The following is a 23,968-nucleotide window of genomic DNA, read 5'->3' as shown; positions in this document are numbered from 1 at the left end:
TTCTCTTTGCTGGGACGCTTTTGGAGATCGGAATTTAAAAATGAAACAGCAGAATGATGGTGAGTACCTAGAGACCACATCGCTCCCTGGTAACGATTTCAAGTTAATATACAGTGACAAGATTACCACAGATCCTGAAGTTTCAAGCACACTAAGCGAGCCAGTGGACATCAAAAACTGCAATTACAATTTGGACAGAAAAGTATAGCGTTCTTGAGTAAACCTTTTCGTGAACCTAAGCCGATTTTGGCCGTTTCACCAATAGTCCACCAAGCAAAAGAAAAATCTTCTTCCATTGGTGGACTTGAAGAGTTAGAACTTCAACAGCTGAAAGATTTTGAAACTCAATGTCCTCTTCGTATGTTTTCTCATGAAGTAAATAAGAAAATAGTAGCTTTTCAAGAGACTGGAGAAAAATTACTATGTTCCAAACCTTGCGAAACGTTGACAAAACAGCATAGAAACTTGGACATTCATAACGCACAGAGTGATAAGCATTCAATATTTAATGCAAGACTTACAAATCCGAATGCTGAAACCAGAACAACCTCATGCGAAATCGTAAGTGCCAATACTCAAAGCGTTGATTCAAGTGTGTACAACCTACAAATGTGCTTCCCAAAAAATGAAAATGAAGTAAGATTAGAAGTCAAACCGTTAGATGTTACGAATATTGGCGCTTTACAAAACTACAAACATCAAAACTTTTCAAAGGAGAAAACATTCCAAGATTGTGGTGGCAGCGGTGTCAAAGAACGAGACCCGACTACCCAGGATTACTCTAGGTCACAACACTGTTCAACAGAAACACTCGAGGTGAATAACAAAAGTATGATACTTTTAATAAAGCAAAACCGACTAATAATAGCAAACGTTTTCAGAAACTAGATAAACGTATAAAATCACCTTTTATGTCATATCTAGCTCGAGAAGGTGTAGCGTCCATGTCGTTTTGTGACGATAATACAACTCAGACAATATCTGGTGACATTCAATGTGGTTCCGACAGTACTCCTTGCAACTGTCCAACAGACTCACCTTTGATTTCGCCCTATGCTAAGGTCACTCAGGCCCGTTCCACAAAGTCTAGTAGTGGGCGTGGAAGTGACAGCAGTATTGTTAGTGGTGAACCCAGAGAAGGGTCAAAGCTACTGCCTATTAAACTGCATCAGCTTTCTGGTACAAGCAGTGGGTACGAGAGTATGATGCGGGACAGTGAAGAAACGCCTGCATCGTCTAGTCAGGAATCAGGAAACGAATGTGATGCTGGGGAGCATCGGAATAAAAAAGGGGTTCGACGTAAGGGAACGGGTGAGTTAGATAATAATAAAAAAAGCGAGTTAACCTTCTCGTTCGATTTAGTCAATTTTGTAAAGGTATATGTGTTAGGCTTAACAAAATCTACAGAAGGCCTCGAACGTAAAAGTGAATCATATGAATTATAGAGAAGTTTGCTACCTTGTCTGTGTTACTCACAGCCCTCGTCTGTTCCATGCATTAACCTTTGTTGCATTGAAGTATGCTGTTTACGTATAGTTGCTTGAACTCTTCTCGTAAAGATCTATCAAATAAATAGTAGAATGTTATAAAAATTTTGAGGATTTGAAAAATTTTCCCAAATATCTTGTTCATAAAATCTAGAATTCCTTAATGATATACTAATAAGGTAAGAAAATTCAAGTAAATAATATACATATATAAGTTAAGCCAATATATTTGTCTTTTCATAGGTGTTGAACATCATACCAAGCCTTCCACTTTTCACCCTCTTACGACCAAAACAAGTCCCACACGTCACGATTCCCCTCTTGTGATGACCAAAGAACCCTTGATGTCAAAACATCCCAAGAACAATGAATGGCACAACAGCAACTTACAGATTTCTGATGAAAATGTGTGTTGCACAGGGCTTCTGTGTTGTGGTGTTAGCTTCCGAAAGATTACCTCTGATTTGTCCTACGTATAACTAACTACCAATTGCTTAGAATGCACAGCTGATCCATCCTATCCTTGTGCCTAAACAAAATAATAAACATATTTAAAAAAAAAATCACTGTCCATCAACAACCAGAGGAAATACCGTCAGGAAAGCGCAAATTCTTAGTGCATTGAGAAGAATATTTGTAATGCTAGTAAAGATGTGAAAGTTGAAGAAGACGAAACGAGTTCCGCTGTAAGTTTATGAATAGTTGTTTTCTAAAATAATTTACTGTTCCTCATTTTACGAGGTCTTTTTATAAACAATACCGCGCTTGTTTAAGTGGTTATTATAAGCAAATTGTAAAATTGAATTCCGTGGTTTGTGCTCTGTCGTCGTCGCTAAAAGTGTCTCGCATTGTAGGGTCATAGGGGCGCTATAAGAATGACCACCAAACCCACTACTCAGTCAGATAAGCTTCGTTTAAGATACGTGGGGTTAGTGTTTACTAAATGCCTTTTCTTTAGTCCAACATTTCTAAATTTATAAGCAACTAAACAGGGGGATTTGATGAATGAAAAGTTGCTTTGGCACTAAGAAAATATAACTCAAGTATATAATTTGTAAATATTGTTAAATTCTAAGTTTGATAAGGACAAATATCTGTTAAACTATTCGTTAAATGGGTAATAAGAACAAATATCTGATAAGCCATTTACTGAATAGCTAATAACAACAGATATGTTACCTACTATAATTTTATTCAGCTGCGTCTCTGATTTATTATGTTATGTATTACGATTTCAAATAGCCTGGAATAAAGTTAAATTGTAATAGAATTTATAAGTCAGTTAAATGTAGAAATGTATCAATTTTGTGAAGTGTATCAAAAAAATTGATACACGCAGTTTTCTTTCTTAACACAAATATATTTTAATATATAAGCAATAATAAAATTTATAATAATGGCTGTTATAAATAATGATTTACAAACTTACAACAATATTGAGTCTTCTACCTGGTCTGGAGCTGAATATTGTTTGACGGTTCACGATGAGCGAATTAGTTTCGAGTCGATATCGGTACATTTCATTTAAAGGGTAGCTAGCTATCTCTATTCTTGGCTAGTCTCACGCCGTTTACAAGCTGATTTTTCACCGACGATGACATCTAATGTCCTCGTAGAAATACTAACGTCCGAATTTAATTCTCTGAAGTTAAACGGTTTATAAAATTAACCCATAAACATTCCTTGTAAAATATATGTAGTTTCTCGATTAATAAGGGTTAATCACAATTACAGTTTCCGAGATTTATAGTATTATAACTGTAACACACCAACACTATACATCTGTCTCTTGGTGCATTGGTTTATAAACTTTTAGGCGAAGTTCTCGAAAGCTAATTTAGCAAGAATATTTGAAGATACGCTAGTACTTTCGTAAAACATATGTTGTTGATTCTTACACTCTATAATTTGCTACAAATTTATTGAATAGGCATTTATAAATATGTATTTAACTAAAACAAACATAAATATTAAATATATATATGTATATATACATTATTATTATTAAATCTGTTACATATCTGATAAATTACTTACTGAATAAGCAACAACACAAATACCGAATAAACTACTTGCTGAAGAGATAATAATGACAACTATCTGATAAACTACGTGTTGCATAACAATTAACGGTGCAGCTTTGTGGTCATCTTATGCCAAACAGGTGATAAAACGCTCTAAAAGTAATTCTTATAATGTTTCTAAAATCTTACTGAATCTAATTTAACTTCATAAAAATCTTAAATATCTATAATACAAGAGCATTCTTAATTTCAGAACGTTTATATCTATCACGTTACTTCATTTGATTAGTGTAAATATACGAGTTCTACTTTTTCCAGGCCCGGCATGGCCAAGCGTGTTAAGGCGTGCGACTAGTAATCTGAGGGTCGCGGGTTCGCATCCCGATCGCGCCAAACATGCTCGCCTTTTCAGCCGTGGGGGCGTTATAATGTGACGGTCAATCCCACTATTCGTTGGTAAAAGAGTAGCCCAAGAGTTGGCGGTGGATGGTGATGACTAGCTGCCTTCCCTCTAGTCTTACACTGCAAAATTAGGGACGGCTAGCACAGATAGCCCTCGAGTAGCTTTGTGCGAAATTCCAAAACAAACAAAATACTTTTTCCAGTACGCATCTACATGTGTCAGTATTTTGAGCAAAATTTCTTAAACAGTTTAACTTTGCTGTCTGATGATGTAATCACAATTATAGAAGCAGTTCAATAACACTTCAATAATTGTAGTTTCAATGTATTTGTTGGATATCAATTCCCCAATCAGATGTATAGAGTTACACAAATGTTAGAAGTTCCATTTCCTTTCGAAAAGCCCCAGTAGTGTATTCAAGAAAATCCTTCAGATTGCTAACTTATTGTTTTATCTCGGGAGGGATTAAAAAGTAGAATAACCTCCTTTTGATTACGTAAAATGTACGGTAGGAAGTGCCCCCTAACTTACTATAACGAAAAAGAATTGGATAATGAAACGTATAGTTGACAATCAACTATGATTAGGGAACTATAAATGGATACTCTGTAATGTGCAATTTTTACGAAATATTTATTTTGTATATAATTTAGCATAGCTGTTTATCGTAATTTTCAAAGATTATTTTTACTTTTAGAAACTGGCCATTGCACATAAGAAAATGTATGTTCGAATTAAGATACCTTCTAAAAAATGTTCCCAGTGTGTAAAAGTGTAATTAAAGTAAGTTTTTTTCTGAATTCTTAATTACAGATTCACTGGTGAAATACTCTAGACGGCAATGGTAGTTAGGACTGGAATCACCCAAGGGGGTAGAAATCGTGAAAATAAATCAACTTAAAACAGTTCTTTCACTATAGATTAACAATCGACTGAAATCTAAGGGACTTTAGTGTGAAAGATAACTCCTTCTCTGCAGATGAAATTTGATGAATATTTTCAATTGTTTAATACCTATTTTAAGTATCATTAGATGATAAATATACAAAGGTAAATGTATATTTATGTATGCTATGTAATGTAGTATGGTAAGTTAAAGGTTTTATTAGATACTATAATTTGCTGTGTTTTACATTATTTTTGTTAGTATTCCATGAAATATTATCATTACAAATATATCATGTGTTACATGTGTTTTAAAGTAAGTATCCAAACTACGTAAAACCCACTTCACCCCTTATATAAATATATTCTGTTTACTTTTTTTAGCTTCCACGTCCGATCACACAGCTAGGGATGTTTTCGTAACTAAGCGATTCAATACTTTTTAAACTTTCAGTTGTACCTACAACGATGTGAATCTGAATAAAATATAAAAATACTATTTTACCCAAAAGCAAAGAATTATTAAGTTTTTAAGCTGTTTAAACGCGATGCCATCTAGTTATTTTTTTACCTTTGGATTTATAACGCACTTTTGTTATTGAAATGTAATATTTTGATAATAGATAGAAAGATTACTTAATATTGGCTACTGTTGTAAGGTAGTGTCCTATTTAAGACGGAAATCTTTAATACAGTTTTTCTTTAGATACATTTCTTCATCGAATAATAATTGCTATTATTCAATAAGGTAGTTAACCAAAATTAAAAATCACGTCAAATGTATTATGTAACAGAAAATGTTATTTGATTATATATATATATACATTCCTAATCATTCTTTCTGCCTCAAGCTTTAAAAAAACTTATTTTCTATGTATGTGGCCAAAAATAATAATAGCCTTATCGAGTCTACAGTGACCACCGTTTATTATTTATATCGAGTGAAGGAACAGCTTTGTATTCCGTCATAATTTTCGAGGTTTTCTAGTCTTCTTTTCCTGGTGTATTAATATCATACGTTAGAAACACTCACATAACCTTAACCAACAGATATTCTCTTATTCAACAACTAAGTTTCATTTTCTTTTGGTTTTTTCTAAATTTCGATAACCAAATATTTATAAAGATATACTTGTAGGATTTTATTATTTAGATAAGTATTTCTTTTTATAATTTTGATTCTATTTTCAAACTTTTATTCCAGTGATAATAGTTTTCAAGCAATATTTTATTAACTAATTTAAATAGTATTCTTTACTGATACATGTTTGTATCAATCTGTAATATCAGGCTCAGATAGCTTCATGTAAAAAGTTAAAGATAATTGTAAGCTTATAATATGAACTTTACCAAGACAGATGATGTATATAATGTGTGTAAGTCATATTAAATAAACTTCTAAATACCGAACAAATTTCTATAATGTTTTTGTATTGTACCATACGTTACTCTTGAAATTTTGAGCTTTCAACAACTATATTACTATTACTCTTCACTAAATCTAATTTTCTAAACAGAAGTTACACAGATTTGAAGTGTAATAATACTATCATTATATGGTGAAAAGCAGATTTACCCTTCGGCGCTTTTGACGTCGTAGTGTTTCTGTGGTTACTTGGTCAAGAGACCGGACAGGATTAGGCACACACCAGACCTCTATTTCCTGCCTTGACTGTTATTTGGTTGATTAGTTCTGTTTGCTAAAGCCTGCACATTTCTACACTACATGCTTTAGCTAGGAATATCTATATTTACGACATGCAGTCATAGCATGCTCGCTGCTATTGTCCCCAGGTCTCATCATTGTAAGGGCGAAGATCTATATGACTCTTTTGGTCTATGATATATGAACCAGGTCAGGTACAACAATGATCTTTTCCCTCACTCCTATAAAGAAGATTAGTTTTTATTTCACTTTTTTGTTTAATATACGAGAAAATGCTAATATCTATTACTGCATATTTGTACTCGAAATTACCTTCGGGTACTCTTTCTGATCCCTATCCTTGAGCCACGTCCATGTAGTAACACTTTTAGCACACGTTATTATCATTTCACTTTGTCAGGTTTGTGTGAAAATCCTCCACATCCATAAACAGCTCTGTTGACAATAGTATGCTTTCACTCATTTAATTTACTAAAAGTGTATTGTACAAACAAAAAAATAATACAATCCTAATATTTTATTTTAATGAGCTAGCTGTACGTGGTTTATTCATACACTTATAGTAGGTATTTATTGGGAAAGGTATCTAGTACTATTCCCATCATGTACTCGGTGGGTGTACATTTCGTGTGTAAACTCGTTTTTATACAGCTTATTCTGTACGTATTTCAGTTTTTACGAAAGAGTCTAACAAATAATGTTTGTAGATAGAGTATTTATGTAACAAAACTGTTCATAATGAAGCGGGTGCTCTGAATGATAACTTTAGAAGTGGGTTTTGTATTTTTCGTAAGTTAATTTTGACTTCTGTAGATATAACATTAATCCATGCTGGACATTCGTATTTTGTGACAGTTTTTATATAATAGGTGTAAATATTTTATAAGTTTTTAGCTGATATTCCTTTATTTGTACCTGAAAAACTCCATGGTTTACGCTTTGCCAAACTCTGTTTATAATTTCGTTTATATACTTGGTCCACGTTAATTTGGAATCACAGGTCAGACCTAGAAATCTGGAGGAAAGTTTCTTGTAAATATATCTCTAGTGGAGGTAAACTGGTTTTGGTTCTGATAACATTTATTCTTATTTTATATTTCTGACGGTATGCTAATATTCTGTTTAGTTGTGAGTGTATGTTCGTTTACAATCTGTTATAGAGAGTGAGCTGGAACTGATCCTTCAGTAGCATATTGCTATCTTATATAATCAATAGTATAGAATACCAGTCAACGTTTAGGCGATCTCTGTTTCATTGTTCTTTTTCTCAAGTTTCTACTGTTTTATAAATGTTTTTTATTCTAAACTTTATCATAATTGTCTAGAAACAAATAGGATTGTTCCAGAACCAGTTTTTGTATAAATTAGATGAGAGTTTCAGTGTTACTATGAAGTTACAGGTAATTGGACAAAGAAGAGATGAAACATAAGACCTCGTAAAATGATGGCCATCCACAGTCTCTCAGTTAACAGTGCGTTATACATTTCATTTGCCATTTTACATTCGATATAAAAAACTTATTACCTGAAAAGCAGTTGCAAAGTATTGTTACACATGTTTCCAAGTAGACAAAATTAACAGTAAAGGATATAAATGGTTAGGCAACAAAGGATACATAAATCAATGTAACTGTATTATGTAACAATTGTAAATGTAACAGGATGTAAAATAATATATTTGATATACGTAGTTGAATGTAAGTCGGAACAGGTGTTGCCTTATAGGTAGCGTGCTCAGACTGTGAATCCTAGTATTCATATTTCACAGCTCATTGCTGCACAAATTCACTCTGTAGATTGAGGACACTTGTATTACAGAGTAAGATCTGACTATTCAGCGAGAAAAGTACAAGAGCTTATGATTAATTGTCCTCCCTCTAGTGTTATTTAATTACCCTTAAAACCAAGAAGAGGCAGACACTAATACCTACGAGCCACTAATAGTCGAAGTGTTGTCTTCTGCAAATAATGCAGCTTAGTATTCAACATACAGGTCAAAAAATAGTGTAACAGTATTGTCGGGAGGTAGATCATGAACCTTCGGATTCACAATCCGGCTCACTAATCACTAGTAGACGTACAGCCTTCTCTCTTGTCAATCCATTAAAAATCAGTAGCGGCTACGCGCAGATAGCCCTTTGCGAAGCGTTTATCTAATATTCTGAAACAATAAATAAATTGTCTCACCTGTTTGGAATATAAACGTTAAATAAACCAAAAGTACCAGATGTTACTGTGTACCTTTCTGTAGAACTACTAGCTTATTTAGTGTTATCTGAAATAATTAGGTCGAAATATTTTTTACAGGCAATACAGTACAGAAATATATATATATATACTTAGTAGGAATTTATGTGTTTCTTTGAGAAACTTGGTGCAAAATTACACATAAAGTTACCTTTGCAAGGCCATCTTTAATTTTGAGCATATAAACTAGAGGGAAGACAGTTGAACAACAGCACTTTCTGTCAGTTCTTAACCTACTCTCGTCTGACTGGTAGTAGGATTGACAGCTGCAAAGTTCGAAGCGTGTTATTATGATAATTGGTGGCGAGTAATAGATCATCTTACTAATGGTCCGAACATGATAACTACATGACACTCAGACATATATTGGCAAAGAATAACGTTATATTTATAGTTTATGTGACATGTACAATTAACGTGATTGGGTTTGTGCTACAAACTTTTTATTGTCCCAGACTTAGATGTTTCTGTATTTTTCTGATACTGTTATTTACAAGCCATATGATGATTAACGTATTAATTTTCATATAGAAATGCCATATACATTGATTTTAAGATATTTTGTTGGGACTTAGGTTTTCCCCTTCGTTACTGAATTGTTTTCTTAGAAATTTCCTTTACATTTTTTTAGGACTAAACCTTCACTTCCTTGTTTCTTATTAGTTATTTTCTATGAAATATTATATTTTAAGTTACATTAGTAACTTTACAGGTAAGTATTTTATACATAATAACTAGAAGAATGATAGAAAACATGTTTTACAAAATTAAAATGAGTTCCCTGTCTGTCTGAATTGAAGGAACTTACTAGACGCAAAGTTTACATCAGAGAGGCACGTGCACATGATCGGATAGATACGAAGTCTGTTCAAAAAATACGTGGACTGACGTCATAAAACATAATGTACTTTATTTAGAAGTTACAGGTCTGGGACCCCTTCATAGTACTCTCCTCCCCAACGCACACACTTATCCCAACGGTGTTTCCACTTGTTGAAACAGTCCTGGTACGCTTCTTTTGTAATGTCCTCCAACTCCTTCATCGCATTTGCCTTAATCTCGGGAATCGTCTCAAATCTTCTTCCTTTCAAGGGTCTTTTGAGTTTGGGGAACAAGAAAAAATCGCAAGGAGCAAGGTCAGGTGAGTAGGGAGAGTAGGGAAGAACATTGATCGAGTGTTTGGCCAAAAGCTTACGAGTTCTGAGGGCTGAATGGGCTGGAGCGTTGTCGTGATGGAAAAACCAGTCGCCATTCCTCCACATTTCTGGCCTTTTGCGACGGATGGCGTCCCTCAGACGTTTCAGAACTTCAATGTAGTAAGTCTGGTTCACTGTGGAGCCTTCGGGAGGTACTCGTGGTGAACAACACCCTTAGCATCGAAGAAAACTGTCAGCATCACCTTGACCTTGGATCGAACTTGGCAAGCTTTTTTGGGTCTGGGGGATGTTTCACCCATCCACTGGGACGATTAGACCTTCGTTTCAATGTCATAACTATAAACCCATGATTCATCACCTGTTATGATCCTTGACAAGACGTTTTCATCTTCTTCTGAACAATCAAGCAGTTCCTGACAAACCTGGACGCGATGGGCTTTTTGTTCGTCCGTCATCATACGTGGCACAAATTTCGCAGCAACGCGGTGCATCTTCAATTTTTCGGTCAAAATCTCGTAACAAGATTGAACTGATATCCCACACTCTTCAGCAAGCTCCCTGACAGTCAGACGTCGATTTGCCCGCACCAGGGTGTTGATTTTGTCGACGTGTGGGTCGTCAGTTGACGTGGAAGGACGTCCAGGACGCTCATCATCTTCAATGGACTGTCGATCATCCTTAAAACGTTCATGCCACTTGAAACATTCCGTACGCTTCACAGCAACATCACCGTAAGCCGTGTTAAGCATAGCAAAAGTTTCAGTCGCAGATTTTCCAAGTTTAACACAAAAGTTCACAGCAAGTCGTTGCTCCTTCAGGTCATTCATTCTGAAATCTGCCAAACGAAAAAATCGCACTTCACTTAAAACCGCGTAGCTAATACACAAATGAAGATATGTGCAATCGGGAAATGGCGTCGTAATCAGCTGATCTGTGCAAACCTAGCGACACCAAGCGGATTCCCTGGAACCAACTGGAGCCGCGCAATTCAAACAGTCCGCGTATTTTTTGAACAGACCTCGTATCATTAAACTCTGAGGTCTGAAGAGAGTTCTGTATCAAAAAGAAATTTGGAATATTTTATAAGCAAAAATAGGAGAAGGGGCACATCCCCCCAACTACTGTCAAATCTTATTATAGAAACTACACAAAATTACATAATTTAGATTTGTAAGTTCATAGTACAGTTTAGTGACTCCAAGGAAGGAAGACCCATGACAATAGGTAACTAGGGTGCTTAGAAGTTAGTCACATTTTTCAAGAAATGTCTTTTTATATTGTAAAACTAACTAGCATACCGGCTCTGATGTATATGTAAAACATTTCCAAATTTTTCGAAGGTGCACCTTTGATTCACCTGTCTAAATCAATAAGGAAAGAAAGACTTGACTACAGTATATGCGATAACCATTTCTTTACCACAGAACACAAATTTAAGTAAAATAACTCTCCTCACAACAAGAACACAACTTCACTAGGACTGCACGTGAGAGTTTTATTGTATCTTTATTGATGTAATTCGTAAATATAGTACAAAAAAGTGGAGTTCTTAAAAAACTGTATTTTTTTTCAATAAAGGATACTACTTTTAATCTATAAAAATAATACTGTTTATATCATCACATTCTGGACAATTTTCCCGTGCATTACTTTCCAGAAGGTATGAATATCGTGATTAGTGACTACAAATACAAAGATCCGTCCATAAGATGGCGTTTTTGTTAGTTATAATAATAACACGATACGATTTTATAGCAGAAATTACAGACACACGTATTATAATAATAACACGATAATACCATTTCATAGCACAAATTATAGGCACATGTGTTATAATAATAACATAACAATACGATTTCATAGCAGAAATTATAGGCACACGTGTCCTTTTCTAGATCTTCGATTTATTAATATCAATTATTCAGGATGCCAAATACGTTTGTTTTACTCTAACCGTATTTTAAGTTGTACATAAGAAAGAAGCAGAACACTCTGCTACCATAACACAACTCTTTCAATATATATACAAATAAAATTTATGAGTTTATTATATGAAATGAAGTTTTCCAAGGAAGACAGCCATTTTAATATTTACCCACTGCTGGTTTCAGTTGAGTTCAATGGGATACCTTGAGGTGTAACGATTTTAAACGTACCTTTCTTGAGTCTTAAGTGACATGAACTTATAAAGTCCATTATCCTGTGTTACGTGTTACACGTCAGGTAATACATTTCAATCAAGTTTGCTTATTTGTTGTTCCGTGCATTACTGCACAATGGTTTTATCACGGATATAAAAGTTCAAGTTTACCGCTGTATGAGATAAAAATGTTTCTGTCTAAAACTTGTGTTTAACTAGGTGTTATTGGTACATTTCAAACATATGAGATGACGTATTTTAATATGTAATTTAATATTTATGTTAAAACGATCTGGAGTACCTGTACCCTGGATGGAAGTTATATAATTTTATGATTAATGAAAGATTATCTAATATACAGTTCTAAAAAACCCAAAAATGCTCATAAAAACTGTAAAACACAAAATGTGAAACTGCAACTTTGCATGCATCTCCATGTAAAACCAGTGAACATTTACACCAAATTAGATGAATCTCTATTTACAAGGGGAACATTAATGATAAAAACGCCCATAAAAACCGCAAAATGAAAAATTGAAAGTTTGTTTGTGTCTTCCCATGATCTAGTAGGTGTTCATACTGGGTTTGTTGAACATCCATCCACAGGGGCAAAGTAGTGGTAAGAAAGGTCATAAAAACTGCAAAACGCAAAACTGAAAAATTGTATGTATCCCCATATGGATTTATGAACCTCCATACCAATTTTGGAGAAGATCCATCCACACCTTGCGAAGTAGTTACCTAAACATATAACAGATAGTATTATAACATTTATATGAATATTTATGATATTTTACCCTGATTGATAGAACAACTCTAAGTTTACATCATTTCAAATTTCAAAATCATAAATAGACATGAGAGCTCTAGTTTCGTACGTTTTTGTAGTTTCAGTATTTTAAACTGAGTACCAGGTTTACCTTATATCACAACCTTCTCAATTTTAACATTTTTGACAAAGTTAAACCATTTTAGTTTCATAGTTAGCTCACTTTGGACAGACCCAGCATTGCCACGTGGTTAAGGCACTCGACTCGTAATCCGAGGGTCGTGGGTTCGAATCTCGGTCACACCAAACATGCTCGTCTTCTCAGCTGAGAGGGTGTTATAACGTCACGGTCAATCTCACTATTCGTTAGTAAAAGAATAACCCAACAGTTGGCGATGGGTGTTGATGATTAGCTGCCTTTCCTTTTGTATTACACTGTTAAATTAGCCCTTGTATAGCTTTACGCGAAATTCAAAACAAACCACTTTCAACAACATACTAACACATTTTGTTTGAATGGGTGTGTAACACGCTTATTTTTTACAAAAATAGCTCTTAATATTAAAGTCTAGTAAATTATTATTTTGTATATATTTTACAAAAGAGGGAACTTTCGTCATCGCATTGTAAAATATTTATAGTTCCACAATAATATTATATTTTAAATAAATTATAGGGCAAGTTTCCATAGTACATGCAAGACAATTTTCAAACTTTTACAATTATTAAAAAACTAAGGAACTTATATGTAAAACAGTTTTCTAGTTATACGAGAACAATTGTGAGAAAGATAGATCAGGTGAAACCTTATATTGATTATGTGTAAAAACGTATATTTTACAAAAATAATGATACTTTGAGGAAAAACATGTAAAACAACTTTATTCTTTCAAAATGACCTATAAAAAACATATTTCATATTCACACAACGTGCCTCCCCCTTCTCCAGCGGCAGTGCAGAATGTCTGCGGACTTACAATGGTAGAAACGGCGGATTTCCATACTCGAGGTGAACAGAGGTGAAATAGTCCTTGTGTGACTTTGTGCTTAACAAATAAAGAAACACAAATGATGTAGTTTAGGAATAAATGGAAAACGTGTTTTACTGCTATGAAAAAGTAATTGCAATGTTAATAAAAAGATTAAATGCTATGAAATTTAGTAGTAAGATGGAACAACATTATTGGTAGCTATGTAAGGTTTAATGAAGGTTAGGTGTAGAGACAAAGAATGCTGTTGAAACTCCCCATAAATATACCAAGTTATTGATGATACAACTTTGAAGTTTACGAAGAATAAACAATTTGTGTAAGCACAAGGATAAATACGTTATATTTAAAAAAATAAATTAATGTGCAGACCAGGAAGTCGCTTGATGACCACAGCCGATATAAAATCCTCGTGGAACGGGATGTGTCAGAACTGCACCTTGACATTGTTTGTTGTTGTGTAAGTAACGTGACAACATTAAAAAAATGATCGCTCTTGAGGTGGATATGTAACAGTTCTTTCTGGTACACGACCTGGCTATGCCAGGTGGTTAAGGCACTCGACTCGTAATCTGAGGGTCGCGAGTTCGAATCTCCGCCACACATGCTCGCCCTTTCAGCTATGGGTGCATTATAATGTGACGGTTAATCCCACTATTCGTTAGTAAAAGAGTAGCCCAACAGTTGGCGGTGGGTGGTGATGATTAGCTGCCTTCCCTTTTGTCTTACACTGTTAAATTAGAGACGGCTAGCGCAGATAGCCCTTGTGTAACTTTACGCGAAACTCAAAACAAACCACTTTCAACAACATACTAACACATTTTGTTTAAATGAGTGTGTAACGCCGTGGGGGCGTTATAATGTGACGGTCAATCTTACTATTCATTAGTAAAAGAGTAACCCAAAAATTGGCGGTGGGCGGTGATGACTAGCTGCCTTCCCTCTAGTCTTACAATTTGGAACGGCTAGCGAAGATAACCCTCGTGTAGCTTTGCGCGAGATTCAAAACAAACCTTTCCATTTCAAAATATTCATACACTCAGACCGCAAGGATACGTTTAGATAGGATTTAGAATTTCTGGAGATATTTTCTGGACTTAATAGCATTGGAAGGAAAGGATTTTGCATCAACTTGGGTCATCAAGCCTGTCCAAACAGTTACCAACAAGAAGGCGTACCCCAGCTGGGTAAAAGCTAAGAGGTGAGAATTCATGAACATGAAGGTCAACGGCAAAATCTAGTAAGTGCTCCAGGCAACAGTAAGTAATCTAAAAATCTCTATTTGATAAAAAAAAAGTCGTAAGACACGTGTACACATGTTTCTTCCACAATATGTTTGTTCAATTGTTATATACTTCAAACAGTTACAAAATGAAACAAGTGTTCATGCTGTTCAGTATGAAGACATATCGAAGAGTTTCCAGACACAGCACTTATGAAATCCTGTGTGATTGGCCTGCAAAAAAAGGTAGTTGGAAGCTGTCATCATCTCGCCCTCGGTGGCTTATGAAAACTACAAGAATGAGTGCTTTAGAAATGACAGCCTTTATGATGAAGCATTTTTGGAATATCATTTATACTGTAAGACAATTGTCTAGATGTATGGTCTGAACATGGGGATGGAAATTGCAATAATTGATCTACTACAGACTTGACCAAAATGTTTTCATACTCTTATGTATTGATGTTCTTCGCTACATGCACGTAATAGTTACTGAGTAAATGCCCGTATAGTAACAGAAAAGGTAGGCATGATTGGACAAACATGTATGAGTTGTTATTCCGATCTGTATATGTTGTTTTCAGTATTTATTCCTCAAAACATACATACATACTTGTTTTGTATAAAATGGCGTGCTTTTGGTATAATCCTTTTCAAAATAGATCAACGATTTGTTCAAACAGTTTCTTTGTACTTGGTGTGAAGTCATGCTTTGTCACGTGCCACAAGGTACAGGAAGTAAAATTGTTCGACTGTTCAGAAATGGTATGAAACAAATAAACATTGCCAGAACAATAATATACCCTCAGTGTAGTGTATTCAGAATCTTAAAACATCATAGGAATAGAGAAAACGTTGTTTCTTCAAAGTCTTCTGGTATAAAACAAAATATTACTGCCCAAGATAACCATGTTTTGATCAGGTTTAAACGCTGAGCTAGAAAAAAAAATTGCAACACCTTACGACAGGTATGGTTGGAACACATTCATTCCAGGTTTTCAGAAGAACAATGAATAGATGGCTGTCCTAACAAGGTTATTTTTCTCACTGAAATCAACCAGCATACCCCGCTGCCACCATATTACTTTGGCAAGAAAGAACACTGACAATATGTCATCGTTTTAGTATGTTCTGTTTCTAGTTTGTTAAAGTTAATAGTAGAATACATGTTCACCATCATCATTTATCTGGAAAACAGATAAGAGAGGACAGTCTTTTCCAAAGGAGGTGGTAGAGTACATGTTTGGGCAACTATTCATCAATGTGGGAAAGCTATTCTTCCTTTCCTCCAGAAAAACAGTAATGGCACTGTCTACGGGCATCGTATAGGTATAATAATTTTGCCGTATATTAGAGCAAGGTTTCTCATTAACTTTTTGTTCCAGGACGACACTGCTCACACTGTGTGCATTGTACAAGAAGACGTTAAAAGATTGCAATAGTCAGCAAACTCTTCAAATTGTAATCCTATTGAGAACAACTGGGCGGAACTGAGCCGTAAAATTGCTCACCATGACCCTAAACTATTTACTGCAGCTGAGATTCAGCGCCTTCTCGTGACAACTTAGAATGAAATCACGGCGGATTATACTAACCAAGTACTGAATGTTTAGTAATAAATGATGTAAGATTATAACGCTGTTTGTAGAAATTTGATAATACAATTTGTCAGTATGTATGTTTTGGTAAGGTTTCGTTGTGACAGGTGAAATACTGAATAACACATTTTTCTAGAGATGTCTGATAAAATTGGTTGCTGTTCCAGCAAGTCATTCGTGGTATCAATAGAACCTGTGTCATTATACAAACTACATATATATATATATATATATATATATATGTACACGTTTAATATAGCATGCATTTCGTAGTTGACAGCGCTAAGTGTATTTGTATTCTATCTTTAAAATATTGACCATATTTGTTACAACATACCTAAACATTTTGACCAATTCTATACTTACACCCTACTCTAGAGCATTGAATGAAACATTTAGACTTTTATTTTATTTTCTAAAACTCCTGATACCTGCGTGATTCCACTCGTAATGAAGTTGGTTGATTTAATACCTGAGGAATATTTGATGCTGACGTTCCAGGAGGTATATAACCATAAAAAAGTCTTTTTGACGGGAAATGTACATTCGAGAAGTAATTAATATCGTAAATGAGATTTTTATCATTTGATAGTGTGAAAATGTAAAGTTGAATGACTTGAATTACATGACTCGTATAAAAATGTTACCCATTTTGATCATGTTACTTAAATTTTAAGCGCAACACATTCTTGTAATGAAGCAATAAAACTAAATTCCATCGATCGATAGTGATCCATTACAAAGTAGTTTTGGAAGCGCTAGTATATATTTGTATGATTATTTTTTAAATACATACAACGTAATAATGTGTGTGTCTGTATGTGTGTGTGTTTTCTTATGGCAAAGCCACATCACACACAATGATTGCACAACAATGTGAGATACATTGTATGTATCTCAAGCAACATTTCATTCATTTACTAAGACTAATTTTTTATTGGACTTTATTAAATTAATTTATAAGCCTAGAAATACTGGCCATTAATTATGATAAAATATAGGAAAACACCATTGCAACGACTTCAAATACTTTTATGGATCATTAGTTTGTAATAATACAGTTTTAGATCTATTTTGAATGAAAAATTATACTGTAGTTAAACATTCTGGATAAGTTTTAATCGGCAAAAGTAAGCTGTTATAACTAATACTTGTCAGATCAAATTTAAAATTTACGAAGTAAGCTGTTATAACTAATACTTATCAGATCAGTTTTAAAATTTACGAAGTAAGCTGTTATAATTCAACAAAGAAGCAAAACGTTTGGTAATATTTGTTCATATTGTAAAATATGTCCCTAACATTTCGTAATATAAATGATAACTATTACGTTGTACTATTTTAATTAAATTTTATTACATTATAGTTTATTTAATTAAAGGTTTCATTTCTATAAACGATATAATATTTTTCCTTTAGAAAATGACAATTAAATTAATTAACGTTTAATATTTGCGATATTTAATCAAAGATACATACAAATAAAAATACACTCCATTTATTATGTTGCTCACACATCTCACACTAATAGCCTTGTTATAACACTGACATTTATTATCATCCGTCTACACCATGGTTATAATTTCCTAAACTTTATTAACGTCCCTGTTATTAACATGATACGATAACATATGTTAATTAAAATTTAATGTACTTATGATTATATCCAAGAGAGAGGTTGTAGGAATAAGGTTTTGTAGAAAGTAAAATAAAAAATCGGTACAGTAAATTGTTGTCGAGAAGCATTATAATGCCAAAACAGTTGTCATGGTAACGTTCTATACCAAATGCTTTTTTTTATCGTCATCAGGTTTTTTATAGAGAGGAAAACTGTATCCTAATGGGCTGCAGTGAGCAACATAATGAGGAAAGTAGCAAGGCCGTATTTCAAAGAATAAGATTTAACTGACTTTATGATAGTTAATTGAATGGGCAAGAGCCGAGGCCCATAGAACACGGGCTTTATTAAATTTAATCTTCAAATAGGTAATTTTACTGTGAAACTTTATTTGGCGTGTTAATAAAAGGAGTGATTAATAAAGGAAATAAAACAGAGATGTGTTCATTTTCATAGCAAGAAAAGAAAAGTTCTGAGAATTTAAAAGATATTATCTCTTTTTTACTGAGCTAGTAGTAGTACGCTAAAGAATTTCCAAAATAAAAAAACTTTTGTCTTCTCATATTGAAGAGTCAGTCTTTTATTTTATCAGTAACTGGTATTTGTATAATATTTTACTTCAATGGCACAGGGGTATGTCTACAGAATTACAATGCCAGAAACCAGGTTTCATTACCCTTGTTGTGTAGAACACAGATAACCCATTGTGTAGTTTGTGCTTAATTAAAAAGAAACAAACAATTCAATGTTAGAAAATTCGTATAAATGTGAAATATACCAAATCTTACGCCTATATTTACCGGTTCACTTCTTTGACAAAGTTTATAAACACTTTACTTTTTTGTCCTTGATTTGAAAAGCTTGTTACTACATATATTTTCTTAGTACTAGCTTACTTACGTGATGTATAAACGCAGCCAGTGCTTAAAATGTACAGTTACGACAGAAAGTGTTCGTACCCTTGCGTCGTGAGTAGTTTTTTTCTCATAACTTAAAAAGTATCACGATTAGGATAATGAAAGTATGGTATATTATAATTGTTATACCAACACGTTTTCTGTATAAATTTTTATGTAAATTGAACGACAAATAAAATGTTTATAAACAAATAACCAAACATAGGAGGGGCAGAAAGTGTTCGTGCGTCTACTTTAATGGTCAGTTGTGTAGCCTTTCGGGTAAATTACTTGGCGCAATCTCTCCTTATAGCCCTCCATGATTGTTTGACAGTACACAACTGGTATTTTCTTCCATTCTTCTTTACAAAAGGCCTCCAACTCGTGCAAGTTTTTTGGATGACGTTGATGAACCCTGGTCTTCAACTCATGCCAAACGTTTTCAATTGGGTTGAGATCGGGTGACTGTGATAGCCACTCCAGGACGCTTATATGGTCCCTCTGCAACCAGGATTGTACATATTTCGATGTGTGTCTAGGGTCATTGTCGTGCTGGAAGATCCAATGACGTCCAAGCCGCAAGTTCCGAGCATCATTCTTAACATAAGTGCCTAATATATCAACGTACTCTTATTTTTCATGATTCCGTTGACGCGGTGAAGGCTGCCTACACCCGAAGAGCTGAAGGAACCCCATAGCATGATCGAGCGACCTCCGTGTTTAACTGTGGGGCCGGTGTTCTTTGGAAGATTTCGTTTCCCCTTCTTACGGAAAATTTAGCGAACATCATTGTGGCCGAAAAGCTCGATTTTAGTCTCGTCTAATCAAATAATACTTTTCCAATACGTAAAGGGTTTATCTACATGCTTTCTTGCATACCTGAATCATGCTTCTAAATGAACAGGCTTTAAATATGGAGTTCTATGAGGACGACATGCTTTGAACCCAGAAGAGCGTAACATGTTCGTAACTGTAGAAGTGCTTACTTCAACCCCAATTTCCCTTACCAGTTTCTGTTTATCATTACGTTTTAAACGAGGGTTCCTACTAACTTCTCTGAGAACCTTTCTCTTGGTTCTCTCTGGAATGTTGGTGGGGCGTCCGGAACGAGAGAGGTTAGCAGTTGATCTTGTCAGCTTAAACTTGGCAATTATGCTTTGAACAGTAGATTTTGGCACATTAAGTTGTGTAGCAATACCGGAAAGAGACAAACGAGACTTGTATTTTACAATAATTCTTCTTTTTAAATCACTGGACAGTTGTTTCCTGTTCGCCATGATGACCAAGCAGATAATGACGGAGACGGCGCTAAATTGCCGGAAGTACATTTTTCGCTGGCTAAATTCCAATAATTATGAACCAAGTATCTAGTTTTGGAATGGTATAATGTAATTTATTCGCCAAACTAAACAAAATTTTTACGGGAATATCAGTTTTTTCACACGTTCTGAACTGTATGAACACTTTCTGCTCCTCCTATTTTTGGTTATTTGTTTATAAACAGTTTATTTGTCGTTTAATTTAAATAAGAATTTATTTGTGTAGATGTGTGCTAGTATAATATGTATAATATATTATACTTCTATTAGCCTAATATTTGTAAGTTATGAGCAAAAAAAACACACTTGGGACGCAGGGGTACGAACACTTTCTGGCGTATCGGTAGTTTCTTACTTGAAAGTAAAAATACATCCAGTTTCTCGCAAACACAAGAACCTGCATTTCATATTGTCAGTGCATTTCTGAAGAGTTTATGTAGTCAATGTTGTATGTAACCACTTTTATTTGGAAATTAAAATCGTAATTTTTGCTACGTTTGCATGATAAAGATACTCACACATCGCAATTATAAACTGATCCAGGCCACATACTCGTATATCTACAGTATAAACAGATAAAAGCTACATTCAAACACGTCTCCAGCACAAAGTGGTCGAGGCTACACATCCAAATGTCTCAGTATAAACTAATGAAGACCGCAGAAGTGTAAGTTTATCAATAATATATACCAACATATCTCCAGCATAAACTGGTCGAGACTAAATGATATATAAATAAGAAAAGAAAGAGAAACAGACTGAACAAAATTATTGTTTTTCTTCTCAAATTTTTCAGATGCAATGATTTTCCATCGAGCTTGAATATCATTGCATTAAACAAATCTTCAGTTTATTTATCTTCTAACATACAGATAAAACGGTTAGTTTGTGATTACGTTTTATTAACCTATTTGGCATTTCTGTAGTACATACATAAAAGTATCATGCTGTCTGAGTGGTCCAGAAGAAAACTAAACGATATATCCAATTTCTTGGAATGTATAAATAACCAAAACTATTCGTATTATTAAAACCAGACGAGCATGCACCATGATTCTTTCGTCTGGGAATTGGAAGGACGAGAGAATAATTTTGTGTGTGTTAGATTGCTTTTTCGTAGTTAAAATGGAGTTGCGTATCGTGTTCGGTAGATGTGGGTATGTTGTACTTTACTTCAGGTGTTTCGATTTTACTACCTGTACCATCAATGCTTGAAGGAACTTTGGTTATATTGAACCTTCTATTGAAAACAAAAAAGAAATTAAAAGTATTTCCTTAAGGGGACCATTGTTAGAGATTGTAACGTTTTGAAAAAGAAAATCCAAATTAATTAATCTAATGACCTTAAATTACTGAAAAGTGTGTACAATTTCTTATTTTTACATGTTATTTTCTAGTTAAATCAATCATCTTTTATTTAGAGTTCTTCGTAGCTTAATATTAGAGAGTGTTAAAATGTCTAAATGAGAGCTCTAAATGTTGCGTGATAATCGAAAAACCAGTTTTTGGTCCTCATTTTAATCAGCTTATATGTTAGAGGTAATCTAATTATAGATTACAACATGCAAATTAAGCTTTTCGTGTATGAAGCCATTATATTCCAACACAAGACGTAGTTATTTGATGCTGCTAAGAAGTCGGTTCTTTTAGGTTAACACTGAATTACTTAATGGACATATTGGATTTGAACTTAATAGAGTAGTAGATTACAATAAACGTTATGTTCTTAAGGCTTTCGAACACTTGATTCAACAAATATTATTCATTAAAGTTTAGAGATGGCTGTCACAGAAAATATGTCAAAATTAAAACCCTCATGGCCATGAAGGGTTGATGGAAATGGACAGAGTGTGGAAATGAGATTAAACAAGTGGCTGATATTTAGACCAAACGGAGACAACTTTTTTAAGTTTAGACTTTAGTGATGCCTCTTGCAAGAAATTATATTTTTTTAAATAACACAAAATGTTGTTTTTTCTCAGTTAATTAATTTTTGTAATTGGCATGAAGTTCAAACTATTTCTGATCCTGCTACATGGTATAAACTAAGACAACATGATAAACAAATAGATTATTACAGCTCATTGCGAATCTTATTGAATAAAATTCGCCATGAGACCAATGAATAAAACTAAGACATCTCTTACAAAGTTTTGTTTGATTTTGAATTTTCCGCAAAGACTACTCGAGGTCTATCTGTGCTAGCCGTCCCTAATTTAGCAGTGTAAGAATAGAGGGAAAAAAGCTAGTCATCACCACTCACCGCCAACTCTTGGGCTACTCTTTTATCAACGAATAGTGAGATTGACCGTTACATTATAACGTCCCCACGGCTGAAAGGGCGAGCATGCTTTTAGCGACCGGAATTCGAACCCGCGACCCTCGCATTACGAGTCGAACGCTTTAACACGCTTGTCCATGCCGGGTTTACATAGTTTTAAAAATAATGTTTAAACTAAGGCATTTCTTTGAAACTTATCAAAATAAAGTATATACTTTGTTTGCAAATTTATATAAAAGAAACACGAATTAGAACTTCTAGAGAAGTAAAACTAGAGCTCATTAGTGACAGAATTAATTATCTAGGAGTTTGTAATAAACAGTACAGCTCTTAAATACTAAAACATGTAAGTCGTCGCTTTAGCCCACCAGCTGGTGGCACAGCAGCATGTCTGCGGACTAACACTGCTCGATACCCTCACTTATTGTGGTGGGCAGAGTACAGAGAGCACATTGTGTAGCTTTGTGCTTAATTCAAAATAATCAGTCAAACAATCAGTTGTCGCTTTAAAGCATCTTTTGGAATTACCTTTTTAATTTGTAAAATACAAAACAGTTAAGTCGTTGTTTTAAAGCATAGGGTAAAACTACACTGACTGTTACACCCTCTCCAGTGGCACAGCGGTATGTCTACGGACTTACCACAATAGAATCCGGGTTTCTATACTAGTGGTGGGCAAAGCACAGATAACCCATTGTGTAACTTTGTATTTAATCCCAAACAAGCAATAAAAAAACTGACTGTTACGGTAATAAAATAGTGAACTGATTGATGAAAAAAATTGTTCTTAAACGAATAAAAATGAAATTACATTATTAATAAGTTAATATATAACATAAATGATTGTAATGGGTAGACGTAGAATAATAATTATTTGATCTTCTTACAGCATCCATAACGTCATTTTACATCCGGATATACTGTCATTTTGTATGTTACTTTCTCTCGGAACATGATTTTCTCAGTTCCATTAGAACGGAAAGCATAATATGTAAAATATGTGGTTTTAGTTGCCTTTAAACAGTAACAATGTTTGTTTGAGAAAAATACGTTTCTTAAGTTCCAATTTCTGTTTTATACCGAAATTTAAATTTCGAAAAAAATGTATGTAATATATTATTATTGTTTTATTTGTCTTCTGTGTTTTAAAACCTTGAAACACCAATTATGCTAAATACTCAGAATTTACCAAAATAGGTAAACAGTTGTATTTTGATAAAATATGATAATTGGAACATTGTACTCATGGCGTACTGTAAGTAGATTG

At 34.1% G+C, this 23,968-nt stretch overlaps 1 long non-coding RNA gene across 1 annotated transcript; it reads left to right on the top strand.

Annotated features, from left to right (window-relative positions):
- Positions 1-1,241: 1,241 nt before the first annotated feature.
- LOC143252786 (uncharacterized) lies at positions 1,242-5,857 on the top strand. The gene is made up of 3 exons (XR_013029140.1): positions 1,242-1,311; positions 1,731-2,173; positions 4,728-5,857. It is a non-coding gene; the product is annotated as an uncharacterized LOC143252786 (long non-coding RNA).
- The last annotated feature ends 18,111 nt before the right edge of the window (positions 5,858-23,968 follow it).

Source organism: Tachypleus tridentatus, chromosome 1 (genome assembly GCF_004210375.1).
Source record: "Tachypleus tridentatus isolate NWPU-2018 chromosome 1, ASM421037v1, whole genome shotgun sequence".
NCBI classification, from domain to species: Eukaryota; Metazoa; Arthropoda; class Merostomata; order Xiphosura; family Limulidae; genus Tachypleus; species Tachypleus tridentatus.
The sequence above is the reverse complement of the archived record's forward strand: the minus strand, read 5'-3'. Positions and strand labels throughout refer to the sequence as shown.